The sequence below is a fragment of the Dipteris shenzhenensis genome, chromosome 28 (assembly GCF_047967505.1).
Source record: "Dipteris shenzhenensis isolate YYH24624 ecotype China chromosome 28, Dip_SZ_1.0, whole genome shotgun sequence".
In the NCBI taxonomy this organism is placed as follows: Eukaryota; Viridiplantae; Streptophyta; class Polypodiopsida; order Gleicheniales; family Dipteridaceae; genus Dipteris; species Dipteris shenzhenensis.
The window spans coordinates 23,943,620-23,969,993 of record NC_141623.1 but is presented as its reverse complement, the minus strand read 5'-3'; positions in this window follow the sequence as shown (position 1 = coordinate 23,969,993).

Here is a 26,374-nt window from a genome sequence, read left to right as displayed (position 1 = left end):
AAAGAAACGAACTTGCCGAATGTTTTACGTTGTTAACATTCTATCATGTTTTCTTTCAGTGTTTCTTTTCTATTTAGCTTTGATATCATTACTCCTGGCCTTGGATACGTTACTTCACATATGTGAAGGTGCTTCTCACATGTTTTCTTGTCATTTTTAGAGCACTCCTTTATTTCCAAGGTGAGCTCATATGTTCTCTTTCATCACACTTAGTTGTTTCTCTGAGTACATGCAGGTTTGCACAAATGCCTAGATACAATCCAATGGACCAAATGCACATTTGATACCTATAGGATGAGTACATCTACTTCTTTTTTTATACTCATCTATATTTACGAGTGCATGCAAGGTCTTGCTAGACCACAGTTTGTTCCTTCTTTGTCCATTAAATTATTGATGACTTATGGTATGTATTTACTTATTGGTTCAAGCAAGGCATACTTTCATTTTACCCTTTATGTGGTGAGGTATACTTATATGTCTTTCATGATGAACACATATGGCTAATTGCTTGAGTACTCATTTGGACGCGGCATATGGCTAACTACTTGAGTACTCGTCTAGACGTGGTACATGGATTATTACTGACTCCTCATTTGGATGTGACACATATTTACTCGTCTCGATGTGGTATATGGATTATTACTAAGTGCTCGTTTGGATGTGACACATATTTATCTGGCTTTCACAATGGACACATATGGATTACTTATTGAGTACTCATTTGGACATGATCATATTGCGTACTCATTTGCATATGGCAAGGTTCAATGTCTTTCAAATGAACATATATGGATTGCTTCTTGAGTACTTGTTTGGACATGGCACATATGGATTATTTATTAAGTACTCATTTGGACATGGCACATATGCATTCTTGTTGAGTACTTGTTTGGACGTGATCACCATTCCCGGATGCCCATTTTCTTACTTACTTCTGGATGTTATTTGTAATCTCGGATGCTCATCTTCCTGGTTGTTCAGTACTTTCGGATTCAAAGAGGTTGCTATTTCATTCCCGCTATGATTATGTAAGCCATGTCTAATCCACACAAGGTTGCCTCTTGTCAGATGTGCATGGCTTATTCTCATTGTATTTTTGGCTGTTTGGTACTTTTGGACACAACAACATAAAGCAACTATAGATGTACTTGATAGACGCGTAAAATAGCAGATGCGTCTATAGGCGTTGCTTGAATAGAGAAATTACAGGCGCATCTAATAGCACATCTAACAGCACGTCTATTTGCGCATGTATTGACACATCTATTAGCGCGTCTACACTCAAAAAATACGGGCCCGTCTAACACTGCATTTGTTAGTGCGTCTATTTGCGCGTGTATTAGCACGTCTATTAGTGCATCTACACTGAGAATTAGACGCGTATTTAGACGCAAAATAGAGAATACAGAAAGTGAGATTTTGGTGTATATCACTGCTTTCCAAACATTGCCCATGATTATCAAAGCACATAATTTTAACAAAAACGTGAATGCTTTTTTGCAAGCCCACATATACAAGAATTAAGTGAGGTGAGGAGAATGAGACAATATGTAAAATAGTTTTGCCAATATCAACCCTTGCCAAACTATCTACTTCAAAATCCAAACAATTGTTTAGATCTACAAATACATTCAACCCACCACTACTTGTGCTACTCATGTGCTCATCGAAATCAGCATCACCAATGGTAGGCTCGTCCTCATGGGTAATGGCCTCAATATATGTATCTCCTATCTCATGATCATCCTCCTCTCTCGTATCACGGTCATCATCACCTCCATGGCCATGATCATCCTCCATGATGTGTGGTATGTTAACTCAGGTGCATCAAACCACATGACAGGTCTTGCAGAATGGATGCAGGATGCAAGGAAAATGGAAAAACCACGATTAGTGGAGACTGGTGATGATACTGCACATCCTATTGTGCACATTGGTAAAATTCCTTTGTCTATGCAGGATGGGAAAAAGAAATACCTGTCTGATGCATTTCATGTCCCGAATACCACCAAGAACCTGGTTTCTTTTGGTCAAATGGTCGAGTAGGGCTTGTAGGTTAGATTTAATCCTCATGGATGCTTTGTTGAGGATATGAAAAATAATGGTCGCTTGATAGCAAAAGGAAAGAAGAAGGGCAGGATGTTTATGTTGGATGCAGACATGCCTGAATTGAGTGCAACAATGTTTGCACATGGAACTAGTGTAGTTGCAGATATTGATATCTCGCATAAACGCATTGGTTATGTTAATGTACAGTGACTTTAATCAATGCAGGCCCAAAATATTGTTGCAGGATTGCCTAAATTCAAGGTTGCAGAAATGCATAAGGTATGTGAAGCCTGTCAATTTGAAAAACAGGCAGGGAAACCATTTCCTAGACATGTTCAAGAGAGTAAGAAGCCATTGGAATTAATCCACTCTAATGTGTGGACTACTAAAGCTGCATCTATTGGAGGCTATCATTATTTTGTCACTTTTATTGATGACTGCAGCAGAAAAGTTTCGGTGTATTTTATGAAAAAGAAAAGTGAAGTGTTTGGTCATTTCAAAGCTTTTAAAGCTATGGTTGAAAAAGAAACAGGCCTGCAAATAAAATGCCTAAGGTCAGATGGAGGGGGAGAGTACCTCTCAAATGAGTTTCCAAGGTTCCTGCAGTAGCATGGCATAAAGCAATAATATTCATGCACTCATACCCCACAGCAAAATGGACTTGCAGAAAGGAAAAACAGGCATATTGGAGAGGTATCTTTGGCCATGCTAAATGAAAAAGACCTACCAGATTATTATTGGGATGAAGCAGTTGCTATAGCAGTTTACATAATGAATAGGACTCCCACTGCAGCAATACATGGCATGACACCGGAGGAGATTTATACTGGTAGCAAACCAGATATTTCTCATTTGAAAATTTTTGGTTGCATTGCCTATGTTTATGTGCCAAACGAGTTGAGGTCCAAGTTGGATCCAAAAGCTGAGAAGTGCATCTTTATTGGTTATTCTCTGCAGTAGAAAGGGTATAGATGCTATAACCCTTCTACTCGTAAGTTTACAGTGAGCAGAGATGTTGTTTTTTATGAGATGAGCAATTGGTATAAACCAATAAATGCGATTCATGATGTAGATGCACAAAATCATAATGCTACATAGAATTCACAGCAACAATCACAAAATATTAGTAGACCTGTAGTGTCCTCTAGCAGTGGTTCACATACTTCGCCATAGACAGGCAGGAGAATCTCCTCAAAGAAATGCAGATAGTGGTATGCAGGTATCACGAAAAGGAAAAAAGAAGGTAGATCAGCCCATGTTTGATGGGAATGCAGGTCACTCTTATGTGGATGGTGAATCCAGTGGCTCAAAACATAGCATTGATAATGGGTTGGGTATTCCTTCTATTATTACACCTGGAGTAAGGAAGACCAGGGATGTTTTGAGAGCACCTGGAAGTGAGCCTATTTTACGCAGGTCTACCAGAGCTAGGCATCCTGTGGATAGGCTGAAATATGATGGACTTACAGCCATTCACTATGCCTATATGGTCAAAGTGATACAGGAACCAGAACCCACTTCTTTTGAGCAAGCCATGGGAAAAGAAAAAGGTGAGAAAGCCATGGATGAAGAAATGGATGCCTTGGAAGCAAATGCTACATGGGAATTGGTGCCTTTGCCTAAAGACAAGAATGCAATTGGCTATAAGTGGGTTTATAAGGTGAAGCACGATGTAGATGGTTCTGTGAATAGATACAAGGCAAGATTACTTATCAAGGGGTATGCACAGACATATGGCATTGATTATGAAGAAACATTTAGTCCGGTTGCAAGGATGGCAACCGTAAGAGTAGTCATTGCTATGGCTGCATCAAAGGGATGGTCTTTACATCATATGGATGTAAAGAATGCCTTTTTGCATGGTGATTTGCAAGAAGAGGTCTTTATGGAGCAGCCACTAGGTTATGTTCATGCTGTTCTGTTTGCAGGTTGAAGAAAGCCTTATATGGCTTAAAGCAAGCACCTAGAGCATGGTCTGACAAGATAGGACACTATCTTGTCACTATTGGCTTTCAGATTTCCAAGGCAGATTTCTCACTTTATGTGAGAAAAAAAGGGAAAGGTATTATGCTGCTTGTCATTTATGTTGATGATTTGATCATCACAGGTGATAGTGATGAAGATATCCTTCATGTGAAAATGCTATTGAAGCAGAAGTTTGAGATGAAGGATTTGGGAGAGCTGTGTTATTTCTTGGGCATTGAGGTGATTAGATCACCAAGTGGGATACGGCTCTTGCAGAGGCAGTATGGATTGGACATGCTGTCCAAATATGGGATGACAGGCTGTAAGCCTATTTCAGTGCCTTTGGAGCAGAATGTGAAGCTGAGCACAGATGCAAGTGAGCTTCTGGAACACCCTACTATGTACAAACGCATAGTAGGAATTCTGATTTATATGACTATTACCAGGCCATATTTGAGCTATGCTGTTGGACTGGTAAGTCAGTTTATGCACGCTCCAAGGAAACTGCATTTGGATGCGGCTAGATGCATACTCAAGTATGTGAAGTCCACATTACAGTATGGACTATTTTATGAGACTGGGGTTCACATACAGTTGCATGGATACACTGATGTTGATTGGGCTGGTAGTATTTCTGATAGACGATCTACCAATGGATATGTGTTCTCTTTTGGGAGTGCTGTAGTCACTTGGAGCAGCAAGAAACAGCCTACAGTTGCCTTGTCAAGCACAGAGGCTGAGTGCAGGGGTGCATCAATGGCTGCATGTGAGGTAGCTTGGTTGCACAAGCTACTTTATGATATGCATCAGTCTACAGATGGGCCAGTTGTCATTTACTGTGACAACATGAGCAGTATACACTTGGCAAATAACCCAGTCTATCATGCTAGAACAAAGCACATTGAGGTGCATTATCACTATGTGTGGGAGAAGGTTTGATCTAGTTTATGTCAGCACAGAGGATCAAGTAGCTGACATATTTATGAAGGCATTGGGCGCAGAGAAGCTGCGCAAGTTCAGAGACCTGCTTGGTGTGCAGAAATTGGGATTGAGCTCGAGGGGGAGTGTTGAGATATCGAGCTCCACTTGTGATATGCCAGGGCAACTGTTGTGCATTTATGTCACTGACTTGTTTTAGCTGCAGATGCGGTTGGTACACCGCCCATGAATAATAGCTGGATGACAGCTATCCTTATGTACTCTAGTTCGTGGCTCAGTTAGTATGCCACCTTAGTTAGCTGAGTTTGGTTTGAGACCCACATATAGGGTTCTTCTATTTCTTTGTACTAGAGTTTTTTTGGCTTTTACAACTAAGAAGAGGAAAATTGTTTTCAGCCTCCACCTTTGTCTGTATTCCCCCATTGTGTATGTGAGAAAGCCGTAAGTGAGACTCCTTCCTTCTCTCCCACTATCTTCACACTTCTTACTTTGCCAAAACTTTGTGGAGTCAATAGATACAAAGCCACTTGCATGGCATTTGATTGTTTCATTAGGGCCTCTTTCCACCATGCCCTTAAACCACTTTACATCTAAAACATACACAAAGAAGCGTCAAAGTCAAGCTTAATAATATTTTGGGTTATGCCACAATAATCATCCATGGCTCCATTGGCTCCCTCAAAGCTAGCAATGATGCCACAATCTTGTGTGTTTTTCTTATCATCAATCCGTTGTGTTCGAAAATGCTTACCCTCACACCATATAGCATTGAACATAGTACACTACACCAAGACAAAATCAATTAAATAAGCAATCTAAATTGTTGAAAGCTCCTAACTTATGCATAACATTCTATATACCGACCTTGCTTATGCATCCCATAGCATACTCCCATTCTTCCATTGTGATATGCATCCCCTCGTCTCTCTCTACTCTCTCCATTTCATCAAGTAGCCAATCCACATGAATATTCTTTGGAAGTGCTCTTAGATGCTGAGGGTATGGCACACGAGGTCCGTGGTGTGTACAAAAGAGGGCCCTTTCTTCTTGTCTTCTTGCCTTTTCATCCTCGTATCTTATCACCCATCTTTTCATCACATCACTATTAAGCATGCAATAGAGTTTGATATTATTAAAGAACTCCGTGTCTATTAATTTTATGTGTCCTTTCCCTTGAGGCACAATAGAGGTCATCCTTAGGTCTTCATCATCTCTCAATAGTCATGGGAGACAGCTATCCACATCAACAAGAAACTCAAAAATATATACAAGTGACTCTTTTACCAACCAACCCTCGGCCATGCTACCCTTGGGTCTTGCATTTTGTCTCACAAAACCCTTCAAGGTCTTCATGAAGTGCTCGAGAAGAACAACCATCGTGCATGTATAGTACCACATATAGCAATGTCATCCACCAAATGCACTACTCATGCACTATGAGATGTAGTTGGCTTGTGAGAATAGAACGTGAAAATGTCTTCTCCACTAAACAAACCACCTCCACTGACATAACTTGAGCATTCTCAAGCATGGTGGGATCTATTTCCTTTGAGCTCACATACCTAGAAAGGAAAAAGTACACAATATTAGCAATATGAACACCTTGCATCTTGTAAAGTATCTCACAAGCTCGCCCATCTTGTAAATACAATATTCACATTTTGTATCCTATAAAGTACTTCACAAGCTCACCCATCTTGTAAATACAATCCTTCACGTCCTTCGATGCACTCCGAGAAATGATAGTAGGTAGTATGAACTGAAAAAGTTGCTTCTAATTCACTCACAAATTTGGAAGGAAAAAGACTATGCACATAAAATACTTTCTTGGAGCATCTTGTGCCAATCATTAGATTTCAAGCCATATAATTGCTCTTAACCTCTTTTCTTACTCTTTGTGAAGGCCCCCTTCAAACATCTCATGCATCCAGTGGGAGTAGGAACTGTAGTGATAGCTCGCTTCACCGCCACCATCTCTAGCTTTGATAACCTCCACAGTGCACGAGATAAAAAGACACATCCATTTCGCCTCTCTTGTGGCCAAGCTTCACGCATCCTCCCTATGGTACGTAGATCCTCCCTTATGCCTATGGAATCTTGTGTCCTATTTAAATATTCCCAAATGGTAGACGCCACATTCTTGAAGATATGCATGGGATCAAGCAGGTGATTGATCTTGAGGTGGGACCAATATGGTAAACGATAAAAGATGGAGTATCTAAACAAAAGCTGGTGTTAGCGGGCAATCTTTAGTTCCAGCCAATATAGCACACAATAGTTACAAACCCGTATCGACTCATGCCAAGTGGTGGAGGAGTCATGGATCCGTCCCAAATTCTCATCCAATCTCCCACAATGAGTCTGGGGGGACTTCATTCCAAGGGGCAACATATCTAGGATGATCAAGTGGGAGAAATCGATGGTGATTCTCATAGATGACCTTATTCAATGCGTCTACCTGTGAGGCAACTAGCGAAGGACCACAAATAGGACATGCATGGTAACTTGATGTAGTGAGACCTGAACAATAGACACAATTAAGAGTTTAAGGTGGGTTTAGGGTGCCCCATCCATTGCCTACTGATAATTAAGTGCAATGCTTACCTAAACACTCACCATAGCCTGGAAACTCATGCATTGTCCACATCAAGACTGCTTTGTAGTTGAAGTCTCGTGAGGAGGGAGGCCTGCTCACATCATGCACCTTGATACCTCTCCAAAGTATCTCTAGCTCGTCAATCAAAGGCTCCAAATAAACATCAAGATTTTTGACTTTATGTTTCCCTGGAATTAGAAGGGATAACATAACATGTCCTTTCTTAATCGCCATAGAGGGTGGAAGATTAAAATTCACCAATATCACTGGCCATACACTATAAGAGGTGCTTTTGAGACCAAATGGGTTCACACCGTCCATACCCAATCCAAGTCTCAAGCTCCTAGGTTCTTCCTTGAATCTTGGCCATGTGTCTTCAATATGCTTCCACGCAGGAGTGTCTGCGGGAGTTCTCCACTTGCCATTGGTTGATCAATGGGAGGAATTCCATGACATGAGCTTTGCAATGGATTTGCACTTGAACATATATTCGATGCGGGGGATTATGGGAAAATGTCACAGAACCTTACGAGGCACGTCCAAAGTTTGGAGATCTGCTCCATATATTGCCTCTCCACAAGTAGGACACTTTCTTGCATCCTTATGTAGTCCACGAAGCAAAACGCAATCATTGATACATGCATGGATGCACTTGTAATCTAATCCTCTAAGAGAGGTCACATGTTGCCTTGCCATTGTTGAGATATTGAGCTCCACTTGTGATATGCCAGGGTGACCGTTGTGCATTTATGTCACTGACTTGTTAGCTGGAGATGCGGTTGGTACACCGCCCACGAATAATAGCTGGATGACAGCTATCCTTATTTACTCTAGTTTGTGGCTCAGTTAGTATCCACCTTAGTTAGTTGAGTTTGGTTTGAGACCCACATATAGGTTTCTGCTATTTCTTTGTACTTGAGTTCTTTTGGCTTTCACAACTAAGAAGAGGAAAACTGTTTTCAGCCTCCACCTTTGTGTGTATTCCCCCATTGTGCATGTGAGAAAGCCGCAAGTGAGACTCCTTCCCTCTCTCCCACTATCTTCACATGGTATCAGAGCCTTGTTCGTGGTAAGGAGCTCAAGAAAGCAAACCAAGTTCGTGGTGTCCTGGTAAGAGGACCAGTGTTGCTTTCCTATTTCGAGTTTGGGAGCAAATCTCTGCAGGTAGCACAGCCAGAAGTGCAAGAGTGCATTGTCTCAGATTGAGACGCCATTCGCAGTGTGGTGAGAGGGTAGTATATGCTGCGGGAGTGGGCAAAGCCCTTAATGACTTTATTTTTCTGATTCGAGGCCATTTCGGGGCGTGTTTTGAAGGCGGAAGTTCTTCGCAGGCACTCAGAAAAAGGCCCTGTTTTTGCTGTGCGACCATTGCTCGGCTGGTCAGTGAAAAGTTGCCATAGAAATTGCATCGTATGCCTGTGTGCAGAGATATTGGGAGTTGCAGAATCATCCTTGTTGCCTGTTGATGCAAAATCGTCACTAGGAAGTGACTGTGTGGTCAAATACCACTTTCGTCAGTTTTGCAAATCTGCCTGTGTGAGGCAAAAGCTGTGTTTTTTGCAGTGACAGAATATTTTGCAGTGTTCTATAATGGCGTCTGATTCTCTTTCACAGATTGTCACTAAAAAGCTTGACAAGAACAACTTCCAGGCATGGAAGTTTAGAATGATGAATTTCCTTATGGGAAAAGGCTATTGGGAGTTCATTACAGGAAATGAAGAAGAAACAGTTCTTCCTAATGTTCCCAATCAACAAGAAATGCAGGCATTTAAAGGATGGCATGAGAGAGCCAGAAAAGTTATGTACTGGCTATCTATCAGCATTTCGGATTCTATGATTGTGCATATTCAGGATGCAAGTATGCCAAAGGAGGCATGGGATACAGCACAAATATGCAAGCCAAGAAAATGCAGCTCAAACAGGAGTTGCATAATGTGCAGAGAGAAAATTTGAGCATCAATGATGATCACATGAAGGTGAAGAAAATTGTAGATGCACTTGCTTCCATTGGGTCGCCAGTGGAAGATGATGATCTAGTTTCTGTGACCTTGAATGGTCTAGGAAAGGATTATGCACAGTTCCGGACATCTATTGCCGTCCGTGAAAAATTTCCTGATTTTGAAGAGTTGTTTGCTCTTCTAATTTCTAAAGAGCAGAGAAATGGGGTTGCATCTTCTTCAGGAGGAACTTCAAAAGAAACTGTCTTCTACTCAAATGCTGGAAGAGGTAGAGGAGGCCGATCTGCAGGCCGTGGTAGAAATCAGAATATGCAGCAAACTCAAGAAAACCAGTCCTATGCAGGAGGACGCGGTAACTCTAGAGGCAGGGGGAGCCAAAGAGGCCGTGGTGGATGGCAGAGAGGCCAAAATGCAAACAGAAATGTTGAATGCTACTACTGTGGTAAAATGGGTCATATGGCTAAGGACTGCTACAAAAAGCAGAATGACATTATGAATGGAAAGTTGCAGCAAGGCAATTATGCATCTTCCAGTAGACAGGGTGATGACAGAAATGAGCATCTATTTATGGTGCAGCATATGACCAATTCTGTGACAAGTGCAAAAGAACGAAATGATGTGTGGTATGTTGACTCAGGTGCATCAAACCACATGACAGGTCATGCAGAATGGATGCAGGATGCAAGGAAAATGGAAAAACCAGGATTTGTGGAGACTGGTGATGATACTGCACATCCTATTATGCAGATTGGTAAAATTCCTTTGTCTATGCAGGATGGGAAAAAGAAATACCTGTCTGATGTATTTCATGTCCCAAACATCACCAAGAACCTGGTTTCTGTTGGTCAAATGGTTGAGCAGGGCTTGCAGGTCAGATTTAATCCTCATGGATGCTTTGTTGAGGACATGAAAAATAACGGTCGCTAGATAGCAAAAGGAAAGAAGAAGGGCAGCATGTTTACGTTGGATGCGGACATGCCTGAATTGAGTGCAGCAATGTTTGCACATGGGACCGGTGTAGTTGCAGATATTGATATCTGGCACAAACACATTGGTCATGTTAATATACAGCGACTTAAATCAATGCAAGCCCAAAATATTATTGCAAGATTTCCTAAATTCAAGGTTGCAGAAATGCACAAGGTTTGTGAAGCCTGTCAATTTGGGAAACAGGCAAGGAAACCTTTTCCTAAAAATGTTCAAGAGAGTAAAAAGCCATTGGAATTAATCCACTCTTATGTGTGGACTACTAAAGCTGCATCTATTGGAAGCTGTCACTATTTTGTCACTTTCATTGATGACTTCAGCAGAAAAGTTTGGGTGTATTTTATGAAAAAGAAAAGTGAAGTGTTTGGGCACTTCAAAGCTTTTAAAGCTATGGTTGAAAAAGAAACAGGCCTACAAATAAAATGCCTAAGGTCAGATGGAGGGGGAGAGTACCTCTCAAAAGAGTTTGCAAGGTTCCTGCAGGAGCATGGCATAAAGCAGCAATATTCATGCAGTCATACCCCACAGCAAAATGGACTTGCAGAAAGGAAAAACAAGCATATTGGAGAGGTATCTCGGGCTATGCTAAATGAAAAAGATCTACCAGATTATTATTGGGCTGAAGCAGTTGCTACAATAGTTTATATAATGAACAGGACTCCCACTGCAGCAATACATGGCATGACACCAGAGGAGATGTATACTGGTAGGAAACCAGACATTTCTCATTTGAAAATTTTTGGTTGCATTGCCTATGTCCATGTGCCAGATGAGTTGAGCTCCAAGTTGGATCCAAAAGCTAAGAAGTGCGTCTTTATTGGTTATTCTCTACAGCAGAAAGGGTATACATGCTGTAACCCTTCTACACGTAAGTTCACAATGAGCAGAGATGTTTTTTATGAGATGAGCAGCTGGTATAAACCAATAAATGTGATGATTGATGTAGATGCACAAAATGGTAATGCTACATAGAATTCAATGCAACAGTCACAAAATATCAGTGGACCTATAGTGTCCTCTAGCAGTGGTTCACATACTTCGCCATGGACAGGCAGATTGAGATTAGGAGAATCTCCTCAAAGCAATGCAGATAGTGGTACGCAGGTATCACGAAAAGGAAAAGAGAAGGTAGATCAGCCCATGTTTGATGTGAATGCAGGTCACTCTTATGTGGATGGTGAATCCAGTGGCTCAGAACAGAGCATTGATGATGAGTTGGGTATTCCTTCTGTTGTTACACCTAGAGTAAGGAGGACTAGGGATGTTTTGAGAGCACCTGGAAGTGAGCCTATTTTGCGCAGGTCTACCAGGGTTAGGTATCCTGTGGATAGGCTGAAATATGATGGATTTACAGCCATTCACTCTGCTTATATGGTCAAAGTGATACATGAACCAGAACCCACTTCTTTTGAGCAAGCCATGGGAAATGAAAAATGGGAGAAAGCCATGGATGAAGAAATGGATGCCTTGGAAGCAAATGCTACATGGGAATTGGTGCCTTTGCTTAAAGACAAGAATGCAATTGGCTGTAAGTGGGTTTATAAGATCAAGCACAATGCAGATGGTTCTGTGAATAGATACAAGGCAAGATTAGTTGTCAAGGGGTATGCACAGACATATGGCATTGATTATGAAGAAACTTTCAGTCCGGTTGCAAGGATGGCAACCGTAAGAGCAGCCATTGCTATGGCTGCAACAAAGGGATGGTCTTTACATCAGATGGATGTAAAGAATGCCTTCTTGCATGAAGATTTGCAAGAAGAGGTCTTTATGGAGCAGCCACCAGGTTATGTTCATGCTCTTCATCCTGAGTTTGTTTGCAGGTTGAAGAAAGCCTTGTATGGCTTGAAGCAAGCACCTAGAGCATGGTCTGACAAGATAGGACAGTATCTTGTCACTATTGGCTTTCAGATTTCCAAGGCAGATTTCTCACTCTATGTGAGAAAAACAGAGAAAGATATTATGCTGCTTGTCATTTATGTTGATGATTTGATCATCACAAGTGATAGTGATGAAGATATCCTTCATGTGAAAATCCTATTGAGGCAGAAGTTTGAGATGAAGGATTTGGGAGAGCTGCGTTATTTCTTGGGCATTGAGGTGATTAGATCACCAAGTGGGATACAGCTCTTGCAGAGGCAGTATGGATTGGACATTCTGTCCAAATATGGGATGACAAGCTGTAAGCTTATTTCAATTCCTTTGGAGCAGAATGTGAAGCTGAGCACAGATGCAAGTGAGCTTTTGGAAGACCCTACTATGTACATATGCATAGTAGGAAGTTTAATTTATATGACTATTACCAGGCCAGATCTAAGCTATTCTGTTGGATTGGTAAGTCAGTTTATGCAGGCTCCAAGGAAACCGCATTTGGATGCGGCTAGACGCATACTCAGGTATGTGAAGTCCACATTGCAGTATGGACTATTTTATGAGGCTGGGGTTCAGATACAGTTGCATGGATACACTGATGCTGTTTTGGGCTGGTAGTATTTCTGATAGACGATCTACCAGTGGATATGTGTTCTCTTTTGGGAGTACTGCAGTCACTTGGAGTAGCAAGAAACAGCCTACAGTTGCCTTGTCGAGCACAAAGGCTAAGTACAGGGGTGCATCAATGGCTGCATGTGAGGTAGCTTGGTTGCATAAGCTACTTTATGATATGCATCAGTCTACAGATGGGCCAGTTGTCATTTATTGTGACAACATGAGCAGTATACACTTGGCAAATAATCCAGTCTTTCATGCTAGAACAAAGCACATTGAGGTGCATTATCACTGTGTGCGGGCGAAGGTTTTACTAGGTCTTATTGATCTAGCTTATGTTAGCACAAAGGATTAGGTAGCTGACATATTCATGAAGGCATTGGGCATAGAGAAGTTGCGCAAGTTCACAGACTTGATTGGTGTGCAAGAATTGGGATTGAGCTCGAGGGGAAGTGTTGAGATATCGAGCTCCACTCACGATATGCCAGGGTGACCGTTGCGCATTTATGTCACCGACTTGTTAGCTAGAGATGCGGTTGGTACACCGCCTCTACGAATAATAGCTGGATGATAGCTATCCTTATCTACTCTAGTTTGTGGCTCAGTTAGTATTCCACCTTAGTTAGTTGAGTTTGGTTTGAGACCCACATATAGGATTCTTCTATTTCTTTGTACTTGAGTTCTTTTGGCTTTCACAACTAAGAAGAGGAAAACTGTTTTCAGCCTCCACCTTTGTGTGTATTCCCCCATTGTGCACGTGAGAAAGCCGCAAGTGAGACTCCTTCCCTCTCTCCCACTATCTTCACAGCCATATCTCTTGAGGTCAATAATTTATTCTCCCTTGGAAGCATTTTACACAATAGCCTACACGTGAAGACCATAAATGAGGAAAAGCATTCGAGTAATTGGTCCCCACTAGCATAATTCACCATGTTTACAAAATAGACTTTAAAGCTTACTTGAGTAATGCATTCAAACTTGCATTGCTCCATCCATAGGTGGTTTGCAAGTTCAGTAACTCAAGGTAGGCACGTAGAATAGAGAATGTGAACCCCTCAAACAGTGGAGTTGATGCTGTAGTAAAAAAATCATCCTGCTCCATGCTATCATCCCTACCTGAGGATTGATGGACATATAAATCCTGCACCATATCATCAAACGGTCCCTCCTAAAGATCCCACCTCATATCATCGACGCTTTGCCTCCTCACGACGAGCATAGGGCAACATATGCGGGTGTGGTACTGCATCCTGTATCAAATTAAAATGGGATCATAACTCAAACACATGAACACCCATATGTATCTCAAGCAACCTTAACTCTTTAACACTTACCATGTTTACAATCGCATCCCATTCTCCATACTTTGAGATGTGATTGAGTATAATTCTGCATGCACAATACATGTTTCCGTGACATCGATCACATATACATTTGATTTTTTGCTCCAACCACATTTCGTAATGGTGGATACGGAGGGATTCATCCTCACTGGAGCTACTTGTTGAAGATGAAGACATCCTACATATAAACAACCCAAAAAATTTGTTCTTGGATGAGTTGTAAATGTCAAAACTCTGTGGAAAATCTAAAAGTGCATCTAACACCATGTCTATACTATGGAGCACGTCTATAGGCACATCTAAAACTTACTTTAGATGCATTGATAGATGTGCAAATAAATGTGCTTTTCGACATGCAGATAGATGTGTAGATAGACGCATAGACTGAGAGCTAATTTTCGTATCTACTTTTAGCGCGCTTGCTTTTCTTCACATTCTTTTAACATCGTGCAGCTTGCCTTCCTATTAATAGACATAGCTCCAAGCATCCACACTTATCTCCAAGCACCCACACTCATCTCCAAGCTTACACAATCATCCCCAAGCACACAAGAGAAGAGGGTGAACAAGGAAAAGAAGAAAGAGAAGCAGAGGGTGAATGAGGAAGAGAAGAAAGAGAAGCAACTTTGAAGAAGGACAAGAAGCTTCCATACCTCTATCCAAGGTAAGTCTCTTGACGGTTGACCATTTGCTCTCTTTGGATTCATCCTTTGTCGTATGCAGGTTGAACGGATGTTTTTTGTATTAGTGTGGTTAGGTGCATGTCCTTTTTAAATTATTAGAAAAAGGAATCTGTTGGAGCACGTCTAACAGCGCATCTATAGACGCATCTATCTTTTAGAAAAACAAACAGCTGCCCTTATAGACGCGTTGTTAGACGTGTCTATAGACACGCTCTGACAGTCTTATCTGTTCTTTCCTTTCTCCTTCCTTTTCCTCTCTTTCCCTTCCCCTTCCCCCTCCACTTCCACTTCCGCTTCCACTTCCAAAAAAAGGATTGCATATTGAATGATGGAAATAAGTGATTGCATGAATGAAGAAAGGGATTGCATGAATGATGGAAAGGGATTGCATAATTAAAGAAAGGGATTGCACGAATGATGGAAAGGGAAAGCATGATTGAAGACAGGGATTGTATTCGTATGATAGTCAAATATTGAATAGTCCTTTTTTGATCTCATCCCTGCTTTTGATAAAATCGTAGAACCATTTGTAACATTAGCTGTTTCACAATTAAAGTCAAATACCAAATAGTCCTTTGTTGATCTCATCCCTACTTTTGATACAATCGTAGAACCACTTGTCACAGTGGCGATAGAGTGTCTAGAATGATCTTCAAACTCATCTACTCCTGAGAGAACATCACTCATTGATGCATTTCCTATGTGATGGTGGTAGTGGTAGGCTGTCTTGATAGGAGTAGGGTACCTGCCCACGATATCAAGCTGCAAGATGACATAATTTGTGGAGGGGTTATTACAAAGAAACAACCTCCTAATAAACTACATAAACAATATAATTTGAGATCGATACTTACAAATTGAGCCTCCCATGATTCAACACACCCTGCTCCAAGATGCACGCTTCCATATTGCTCCATTTGGATCCTTCGTGCCTTCACGTACTCCAGAATGGGGTCCGCCTTCGCTGCCTTCATTGCTTTCTTCCACTCACACTTGTGAGTGGTTTGGGGCCCTCGGTGGTTGACCTCCCTCGATCCTGAAAATCTTAGCTAGTGCCTGTCTCTTAAGTGAAGATCTTTTATTGTTAAGTATCGTAACAATCTTTGACTTGGCCCATTTATCTATGAACTGAACATTAGGGGGATTGGGATACCTAGAGTGAATAACAGTGAGGGTCTCATCAACCAACTTTTTTGGATGGTATTTATAGTAAATAAAGCAATCTTTGTAGTTGTTAGCAATTATAGAGTGCATGAAGGCAATGATGTCCTTCCCCCATGCATCCATCAAGATGCCTCTTGTCTGAGTGATGTCATAGTAAATTGTACCATCACCCTCTGGCATGTCTGCATCATCTGAATCATCCTGGTCCCCACGGGCCACCACTACCCCCCAAAGTAGGCTACCATGCATCCCCCACCACTCTCCTTGCTACTATGCATGCTGCCCTGTCTTGTCGAGCTAGTACGCTGGCCACTCGTAGTTGGAGAAGCGACTCTCGACCGCACAGGAGTACCCTAGCCACTCATAGTTGAAGAAGTGACTCTCGATGGCACGGGAGTACACCGACGGCTCTACGAGGTAGAAGGACCTCTTGACCACCACAAGGGGGGAGAAGGGGCTCAGCTCTGTTGTAGCCAGCTGAGCTATCTCAACTCTGCTGGGGTAATCTCAATTGGCATGGTTTGGGGTCTGTATTACCGACTCATGGGGGGTGTTTGTAGTACCCCTCATGTATGTGTATAACTCCGCAGGAGTGGGAGGGTGCCCCAAAATGTTATATAACTCGCAAAAGATTGCATGCTGAAGATTAGGTGAGGCTGAAGATCTTGGCCACATGATGAAATAAAGAAAAGAAAAGAAGAAGATTACCATCGAGCATGCCCTTATCACGAGATGCAAAAGAAAAAATAGAGTGACAGCCTGACATTGAGCAAGCATTTTTACAGACTCGTGCATTCTTTGAATTAGAGTGATAGAAGTATGTATCTGCTTGCTCAATGTCAAGCTGTTGAAGCTTCACATGGGAAAAGAGAGGAAAAGAGACGAAGGAAAGAGAAAAAAAAAGAGGAAAAGAGAGGAGAAAAAAGAAAGGAGATAAGAGAGAAAAGAGAGAAGGGACAGAGAGAAAAAGAGAGAACAAAAGAGATGAGAAAAGAGATGAAAAGAGAAGAAAGAGAGGAGATAAGAGAGAAAAAGAGAGACGAAAAGAGAAAAAAAGAGAGGATAAAAGAGAGAAGGAAAAAGAGAGACAAGGTGAAGGAAAGAGCGGATAAAAGAGAGGAAAATAGAGAGAAGGAAAGAGAGGAGAAAAGAGAGGAAAATAGAAGAAAAGAGAGGAGAGAAAAAGAGAGGAGGTAAGAGAGGAAAATTACCACGAGAAGAGAAGGAAAGAGAGGATAAAGGAGAGAAGGAAAAAGAGAGACAAGGTGAAGGAAAGAGGGGATAAAAGAAAGGAAAATAGAGAGAAGGAAAGAGAGGAGAAAAGAGAGGAAAATAGAGGAAAAGAGAGGAGAAAAAAAGAGAGAAAAAGAAAGGAGATAAGAGAGGAAAGAGAGGAAAATAAAGAGAGAAGCAAAGAGATGAGAAAAGAGATGAAAAGAGAAGGAAAGAGAGGAGATAAGAGAGAAAAAGAGAGGAAAAGAGAGGAGAAAAAAGAAAGGAGATAAGAGAGAAAAAGAGACGAGAAAAGAGAACGAAAGAGAGGAGAAACGAGAGAAAAAGAGAGCGCAATCCATTATTTGTGATAAGATCAAGGATGCAACATCCCATGAAAACAACATGACAAATAAATCTTACAAGGAGAACTGCACAAATCCAAATAAGGATGTACAAAAGGTCCCAAAATGGACATACAGATGAATGAAATGAAAGCAAGTCCAGGCAATCCAAAAAAGCAACCAAAGAGAATAAGAGTAATGAATGAAGATGTTATGCTAAAAGCAATGCGATCTACATGTTGTAAGTGTAGATGTATGTGATACATTAACTTACATGACATCAAGGGCTATAGAGAACATGTATGGCAAAGGAAAGGGAGCAAAAGAAATGAACACCCACTCACGAGACTATCTTTCTTTCTTGTAAATGATAAGAGAAGGCGAAGTTCAGGACAATAGATAAGGTCTCTTATAAATGGAAAAAGTATTTGCAATAATGCATATTGCATTATTACAGGGTTATCACATGGCACATATTGGAATTTGGCTAATAAAGCAAAGTATGGAGTTAAATTTAACATTCATGGAAACACAGGAAGGCCCAAAACAAGAGCCTCAAGGTTGCAGCAATAGCAATTTTGAAAGATTACATTCATGGAAAATGCTTTACCGCAACCCCATCTATCAGAAATGCATCTTCCAATAGGTTTGACAAAAAAAGAAGTATTTAACTCTATTGGAGAAGCACAAAGGCAAAGAGGGCATGCACCGGCATCTTTTCATACTTTGTATACTTTTTGGAAAAAAAGCTTTGGACATGTTAAAATCCCAAAGAGGCAAAAAATGTCAAAGTGCAACAACTATTGGTGAAACTTTAAATTTTTCCTCATAAAACTTTCAAATCTTGGCGATTTTTTCAAACCTTAATTTTTTATTAGTGCATACAAACTTTCAACACCAATATAAAAGTTCCGCTTCTTGACAAAACTAAGAGGAAAAAATCATCCATGCTCATAGATGATGTAGTGTGGACTGCTGGCTTTCAAAGTTACATCAATGTACCAAGGACACAATTGAACTCGTAGAGCCTACATCCATCTTGTAAAATCAAAAAACTTTTCTATGCTGAAATAAGGACATGTTGTAATTAGCAAGACCTACCAATTGATAAAGGACCTTGCGAAAATGCAGGAAGATGATATTAAGCAGAAGGGCCTTTATTTTGGCCAAATGTTGGTAACAACTTGCACCTAGCATGTGGTCTCTTTGAAAATGAGTTTGAATCGATGCTCCCACGTCCATATTGTGGACTCAAAAAGAGAGAGTTTATGCCACAAACTCGGGGGGGTCACTATGTATAAACCCTCTATATCACGTGCGTTCAAGGCCTATATTTAAAGTCCCTTATCTATAAAAAATTTCATTAATAAAATGTACCCCTTTTCTATATAAATCTGTAAATTTTTTCCAAAAGTATTTTAAATAGTCCCTTATGTATATTTATTTCTGTAAATTTTAGAAATAAAAAATCTCCTTCTGTTGAACTCACGTGATAGGGCTACATATGATGAGTGACCCCCCGGAGGCCACAAATAGACATAGACGTCCATTGTTTTGTTGCAATTCGACCATCGGATGATGAACATGAGAACGTGAAGTTTTGGGTTGCAAAAGTAGTTGATGTGAGCATCGATGACCAGGGGAGAGCTACAACATTTACAGTGGTATGGTATGAGCCAAGGGATAGGAAGGAGAACCAAGATAACAATACATTGTATAGTAGTTGTCTAAAAAAGGAATGGGTCCCAAACCATGATGCAATTTCAAAACTTTCCACAAAGACAATCATAGTATCTTGGAAATCGAGGATGAAGAAAACAAAGAAGCACATAGGGTATGATGTAGAAGACAAAATAAAATTACCACAACCAATTATTTTGCACATTACAAAGTTCAAAAGATGCTCGCCTAGGAGGAAGTAGAAGGAGATAGCGCAAATGAAGAATGCGCATGATAACACCATTCAAATATCAAGAAAGAGTGAAGGTGGTGGTGGTGGTCAAATGAGAGTCAATGAAGATGGCACCCAAGTAACAAGTGACAACAGAAAGGACATTCAAACAAGCAAATGTTTGGATTGCTCATTTTTGTGATGATAGAAAAGGACATTCAAACAAGCAAATGTTTGGATCACCCATTTGTACTTTTAACTCACTAAAAATAAATTATTGAAAAGGCCACAGCAGAACCTTTGTACAAAGACTCATCCAAAGCAATATTTCTTGTAAACTTATGATAATGTAAAATTGCAAGCATAGCTATTGCTATTTTTTAGAGTACAAAAGACACTCCCATCATGTCTCATGTCTATATAAACATTTTAATTTCTTGAATATTCAAGAGTGTTATAGTTTTCTACATTGAAAGTAAAAAGAGTCTTGTAGGTCTCTTGTGTATAGCTTTTTTAAATTTTGTGAATCTTCAATAGCGTGGTTTTTCATGGATTTAAACTAATAACTCGAGGGATTTTTTAATTTAAGAATACGATTCTTAAAAGCAAGAAATAAAAATTAGGATTTAATAGTAGTTTTTGCATTATTAGTGCAACATTGTAGAGAGATATTTTGAAATGTATTATGTGGAAATGATAGTGCCAGAAAGTGAACTTTTGATTCTCGAATGACATTTTCATAAAGTAAACTTTTCATTTGGGAAGGATTTTAAGGAATAGTCCAAAAGTAGACATATGAGTCCAAAATTAATGAAATAAGTGTTATGAAATTTTCTTCTTTTTCCCTTGCATATTTGAAAATTTTAAAGGAAATCCATGCATATTATATATGGACCGTTGTCCCCCCCATACCCTAGATTTTGGATGAGGGTAGTAACATATTACATATTGAGTTGGTGCCCCAGGAGTCTTGCTCTGTACATGACAAAGTTGCTTCTTGATTCCTTCCTTTCTCATCCTAAGGCTGTGGATGTGCTCCTTCATCTCCTCAACTTTTTGCTCACTCTATGCTTCATGATTCCTTCCTCCCTCATCGTAAGGCTATGGATGTTCTCCTTCATCTCCTCCACTTTTTGCACACTCTAAGTTGGTGCCCTAGGAGTCTTGCTCTGTACATGATGAAGTTGCTTCTTGATTCCTTCCTCCCTCATCTTAAGGCTGCGGATGTTCTCCTTCATCTCCTCCACTTTTTGCTCACTCTCTGCAACAGCTTCATATGAATCCCTCGGCATTTGTTGAAGCTATGTAAATTGCTGAAAAACATCTTAATTGGCCATTTCCAATACTTCCACTCTAGTTTGGAAATCTTTCAGGATGATGAGCTGCTTTTCATAACTATTGAAAGCCATGGCAAGCTTGTGCAAACATCTATTCTAATCTTCTTGCAAGATCTTGTAGCTTGTTCTTGGGAATTCCAATAGTGTTTCAAAAAAACAACCCTCATCATGGCTGCTACAAATTGCTCCACCGTGGTGGCTGGAACTTGCTCTATAGTGGTGGCTGAAACTTGCTCCACCATGGCTGCTCTTTGCATCCTTCCTAGCCTAGGAAACTACCTCGTTGTCTTCTCCACCTCGATTACTCTCTGCCCCATCCTTCCTAGCCTTGGAGCTCTCTTGCAGTTCTTGCATCACCTTTTTGGTTTCTACATTCTCCCTTTTTAGCTCCTCCATCATTTGGTCTTTTTCAATGTTCAATGCATTCTGCATGTTGCAAGGCTGTTTGTAAAGACCCTCCTTTTTTTCTCTTTGATCTTCAAGATCCTTTCACATCTTTTCTAGCTCCTTGTCTGCCATGTCCCCGTCATTTCTCACTTCTTTGAGCCTATCTTGGAGCTCCTTCATGCGCTTTTCTTCTTCTCTTCTATGCCTTTCCATGTCAACCAATTTTGTAGTGGCCTCAGCTTGCTCTTGTGCCTACAAGGCCCTCGCTTGTGCCTCCTCTACCTTGGCTTTTGCACCTTCCCTAAAACTTTTCTTGAGTTGTGCTGCCTTTGCTGCATTGGTGGCTTTCTCTTGTAGAAAAGTCACCTTCTAAGACATCTGATTATCGTATTGCTCAAAAATCCCTTTGAAGGTAGATGCCATCAGGTGCATTGCAACTCCAGTGGACTGAGATGACAATTGGGATTTGCCTTCCATGCAATTTGTCAAGTTGGCTAACACACTCTTAGAGATAGCCCTTGAGAAAGATACATCACATCCTTTCAATTGCTCTACTATTGCTTGAACCTACCAGAACTTGCAGGTTCCTCTTGTATCAGGAAAGAAGTGAATGGTCTTCTTCAGCACATCTTGGAGGTCTATTGGTAAGCCCAAAATCTTGACTCCACCATCTTTACTAATCTGAGCGTCAAGGTATACATCTAGAATATCATGTCTCTTCCACTGCTTCTCGAAAAAATTGTGCTTGCAAACTGCCTCCAAAATTTCCTAGAGCATTTTCAATCATGTTTTCATTGATGGTAAACTTCTAGCCTTGACAGACTAGTTGCCCCTCCTTCACATTCACCTCCTGTACCAACCTAGTAAAGTTTTAGAGAGCATCCAAATTGGGCTTTTGAAGAGCGAGAGAGAAGCTCCCATATGTCACGATTTCAAGATCAAGGGAGGAGGGGCTCTTGCACTGTGCTGTAGAGGGGGAGGAAAGATTGTGTGAGGAGCTCTTAGAATGTGCAGGGTCCATTACGAGAGGGGATAGAAATTATAGGAAGAGTGCAAGGGAGATAGAAATGGTTGAGAGGGATAGAAGATAAAACAGTGAAGGAAATGGAATAGTGGTGGAGGCTTGAGTTTGTAGTTAGATTGCAAGGGAGAAAGAAATAGTCGAGAGGGATAGAAGATGAAGCAATGAAGGAAATGGAATAGAGGAGGCTTGAGATTCCAAGGGAGAACGAAATGGTTGAGAGGGATAGAAGACAAAATGGTTAAGGGAACGGAATAGCGGCAATTGTAGCCTGACTACAATGTCAAGGTGAGAGCCACCACGGTGGTTGTAGTCCAACTATTGTCAAGGTGAGAGCCACCATGGTGGTTGGCCTGAATTTTGAATAATTCAAGGTGGTAGTACTGACTTTCATGGTAATGAATGATTAGAGGTGGTAGCATCTAAGATTCCCAGCCATATATCTAATTATTAGAGGTGACGGCTAAGACCCATCAGGCTGGTAGTTAATTACCAACCACTGCAATGGCCTATAATTACTCAACTTCCAATTACCACCACCGTGCTTATATGCATGATTACTACGAGTGCAGTAAATTACTAGTCACCGAGCTTGCATGCTCAGGAGAGTCCTAGAGTGCATGGTAATGAGGGATTAGAGGCGATTAGGCTTCATGATTTATTTTTGTGGGAATTACTGCCCAATGGTGGTGGCTATCTCATTAGCCATGTCTATCATGGCTACGATTCCACCATGCCACCGCTCACCCACCACTGTGCTTAAGCATGCATGATGACAATGAGTGTAGTAAAAATTACCAATCATCGGGCTCGCATGCTAAATAGAGAACTAGAGTGCATGGTAATGAGTGATTAGAGCTTCATGATTTACCTTTGTGGGAATTAATTCCAAGTGGTAGTGGCTCTCATCAGCCATGTCTGTCGTGGCTAAGATTCCATCGGGCTAGTAGAGTTAATTACCAGCCACCGGAGTGGCACCACATGGTGTCTTCTTCATGATTACTAGCTTGTCTGGGGTGGCACCTAAGATTCCACCGCGGTGGTCTGTAATTAATATGGATGGAACCCCGAGCTCCAGCCACATGGTGGCTCAAAATTTATAATATATATAAGCTATGTAGCATTTGGCATTTTACTACGTTGCTCTGATCTGCCCATGCTCCACTACTCTCCTCCACACGCTCTGCTGCTTTACTTCACACCCGTCCTCTAGATCTTTTCTGCCCCCGCTCTACTTTGCTCCACGCTCCCTCCTCCAACTCTCATCACTCATCTTCTCCCCTGCTCAACTGCTGCTCACCCACTCATCTTTAGCATGCCTACTACCACCCCCCCTCGATGCTTTGTGATCCCAATGTTATCTGCCTTCTCATATAAGGTGATTGTGTGGCACTCACTTGGAGTAGAAATGCTAGCACTAGTGGAGACCCTTCATTCCCACAGTCGATTCCCCACATATTTGCATGTCATCACCTTAGATGACATGCTCGTAGAGGGCCTCTTTATGGCTGTGTCATATGGGTTCCCCCTAGATGTGGACAAAGGCCTTAGTATTTTTAAAGCAGAGTACTCTCGACTTGCTAGGGGGCCGTAATCTGAGTCCTAGCAATGTGCATGTTCTTCGGCCTCTCCATCATATCCTCCTTTGGCTCCCTAAAAATATTTAATGCAACAAGCTAGACTGGTAGAAAACTGAGTTGTACAAATTCCCTCTTGCTCAGACAAGGCTCTCAGCAATGGCTGGATGTAATATTTTGGACACTAGATGTAATGTTTTGGTCTCTAAGGCATTTATGTTCTCTTTTTAATTAATTTGAGGTTCTCAGTATGCACTATTATTAAGTTTTATATTTGAATGGTTATGGCCGCTACTTGTAATCTTTTGGCCTTTAAGGCTCTCAGCAATTGCCACGTTTTTATAAATGTAAGATCCTCTATTCAATTTTGCTCAGTATAAGTTGATACTTTTTATATAACCTGTTATTGTACGTAGATGTACATTGTAATCTCTTTTGCTCAATTTTCACTCAATAAATTATACTTTTTCTCTCATATTTACTGCAACAAGGACTAAAATACCAGGAAAAAAGAACTACAATTTCCTTGGTTTATGACCAAAATAACGCTAAAATGACTCCAACGACCCCACCATTGTGGTTGCATGGAGATACATCTAGAAAAATACAATTAAACTTTCAAAAAATGCAATTGATGATATGGCCCTTGAGGGGTCCCCTCTAGGGGCAAGGGCCATATCGATGTGCATTATACAATATCTAGGATGCCACTAGATAGAAATGGCATGTAGATATGGCCCTTGCCCCTAAAGGCTATCCCTCAAGGGCCATATCGTCAATTTCATTTTGCTTGGTTGCACAACCGAATACATTTTCCTTGGTACATAAATATATAATTCAAAGAACTAGCATGGTGGCTTTCGTAGATCTCCTTCTATTTCCCAGTCTACTGGTCATCATAGACCTCCTCCTGTAATACGTAAAAATAGGTAACGGAGCTATAACTCCAAGAACCAATGCGGTGGTCTCTCCTAGACAACCTTGAATTATGGGCAATGACAAGTCATCAGGCTAGATACTGCACTAAGGACAATGCTCAAAATGATAGATTGTGTCTCATTATTACACTAAAAACCATCATAGCAGTCCCCTAGCAGTCTCTCCAAGCCAACCTATGATTTGCATGCCCTGTAGGCAAAGATGCGGCAAAAAGTTGCATGATGACAAGTGGTCAGCTACGATGCGGTGGCATTTAGAATGATAGATTGTGTCTAATTATTATGCCAAGAACTAGCACAATGGTCTCTCCAAGCGAACCTTCAATTTATAATGATCTGCATGGTGTAGAGGAGTGTGGGGTAGAAGAGATGCATCATGGCACAAAGAGTGAGAGCACAAGTGAGGCGAAATCCTTGTGTTAGAATGAAGGAATGTCCTCCATTATATAGAAAGAGAGGATGGTGTAGGCACCTCCCCTATATCAGTGGCAATCAACCCCTACATCAATGGGACTGGCCAAGATCAAAGGAACCTCCTATGTGGGGGCCTTTGGCTTACATCATCACTTAGGTCACACACTAGACACCTCATAGCACTAGATGTGCTTCTACAACACACACACACACACACATGTGACTCCCCTAGATGCACACAAGCACCATAGAGCAAGCCCTTGACCATACTTATCCCAACATAGAGCACCCCCCTCAAGGGTTTGCCTCTTACAATGTCAAGGATACATCTAGTCACATAGTTTCTCATGCCATCTCATGGTGGTCAAGGATAAATCTATGGCTAGGATCTCATGCTAGCAAAGGTTCCCAAGGGTCAAGGTTTACAAAACTGGGATAGACCAAACACATATCACATGGCCTACATCATATGGTGATTAGAGGTGATTTACAAAAGACAAACACATGACATTCTTTTTGGAGTACTACTCCAGGCAGAGAACCTTAAAATTTTGACCAAGCGATGATAAACAAAAATTCAAAGACAAGTTGCTCAAAAGGCAAAGTCCTTGTCTTCTACCACAAAGTTGGATGCTTCATTTGTTGATGGAGTTTGCTCTTCAACCAAATTTGTGATAGTCCTCTTTTTCTCATTGCAAAAATTTTCAGAGTGATTATTCTTGCCACAATAAGAGCAAGGATTGATTTTATAACAATCCTTCTCAAGATGATTGCTTTTTTTATAGTGTTTACAAGCCTTGTACTTGCTCTTTGAATACTTCATTGCAAGTGCCTCTGTATGCATCTTGAAGTGTTATTTCTTTCCTCTTCTTGTAAGGCACTGATGATGCCTTCTAATGAGGGTTGAGGAAGATTCTTCAAAGTAGTAAACACATAGTCAAAATCTTGAGGCATGCTCTTTAAAAGCACTGCCATAGTATCATCCTCAGTGATAGGAGAATTAATTGAAGCTAGTTGTGTCATAATACTGCTCATAGTGTTGACATGAGCAGCAACATTATCTCCCTCCATTTTAAGTT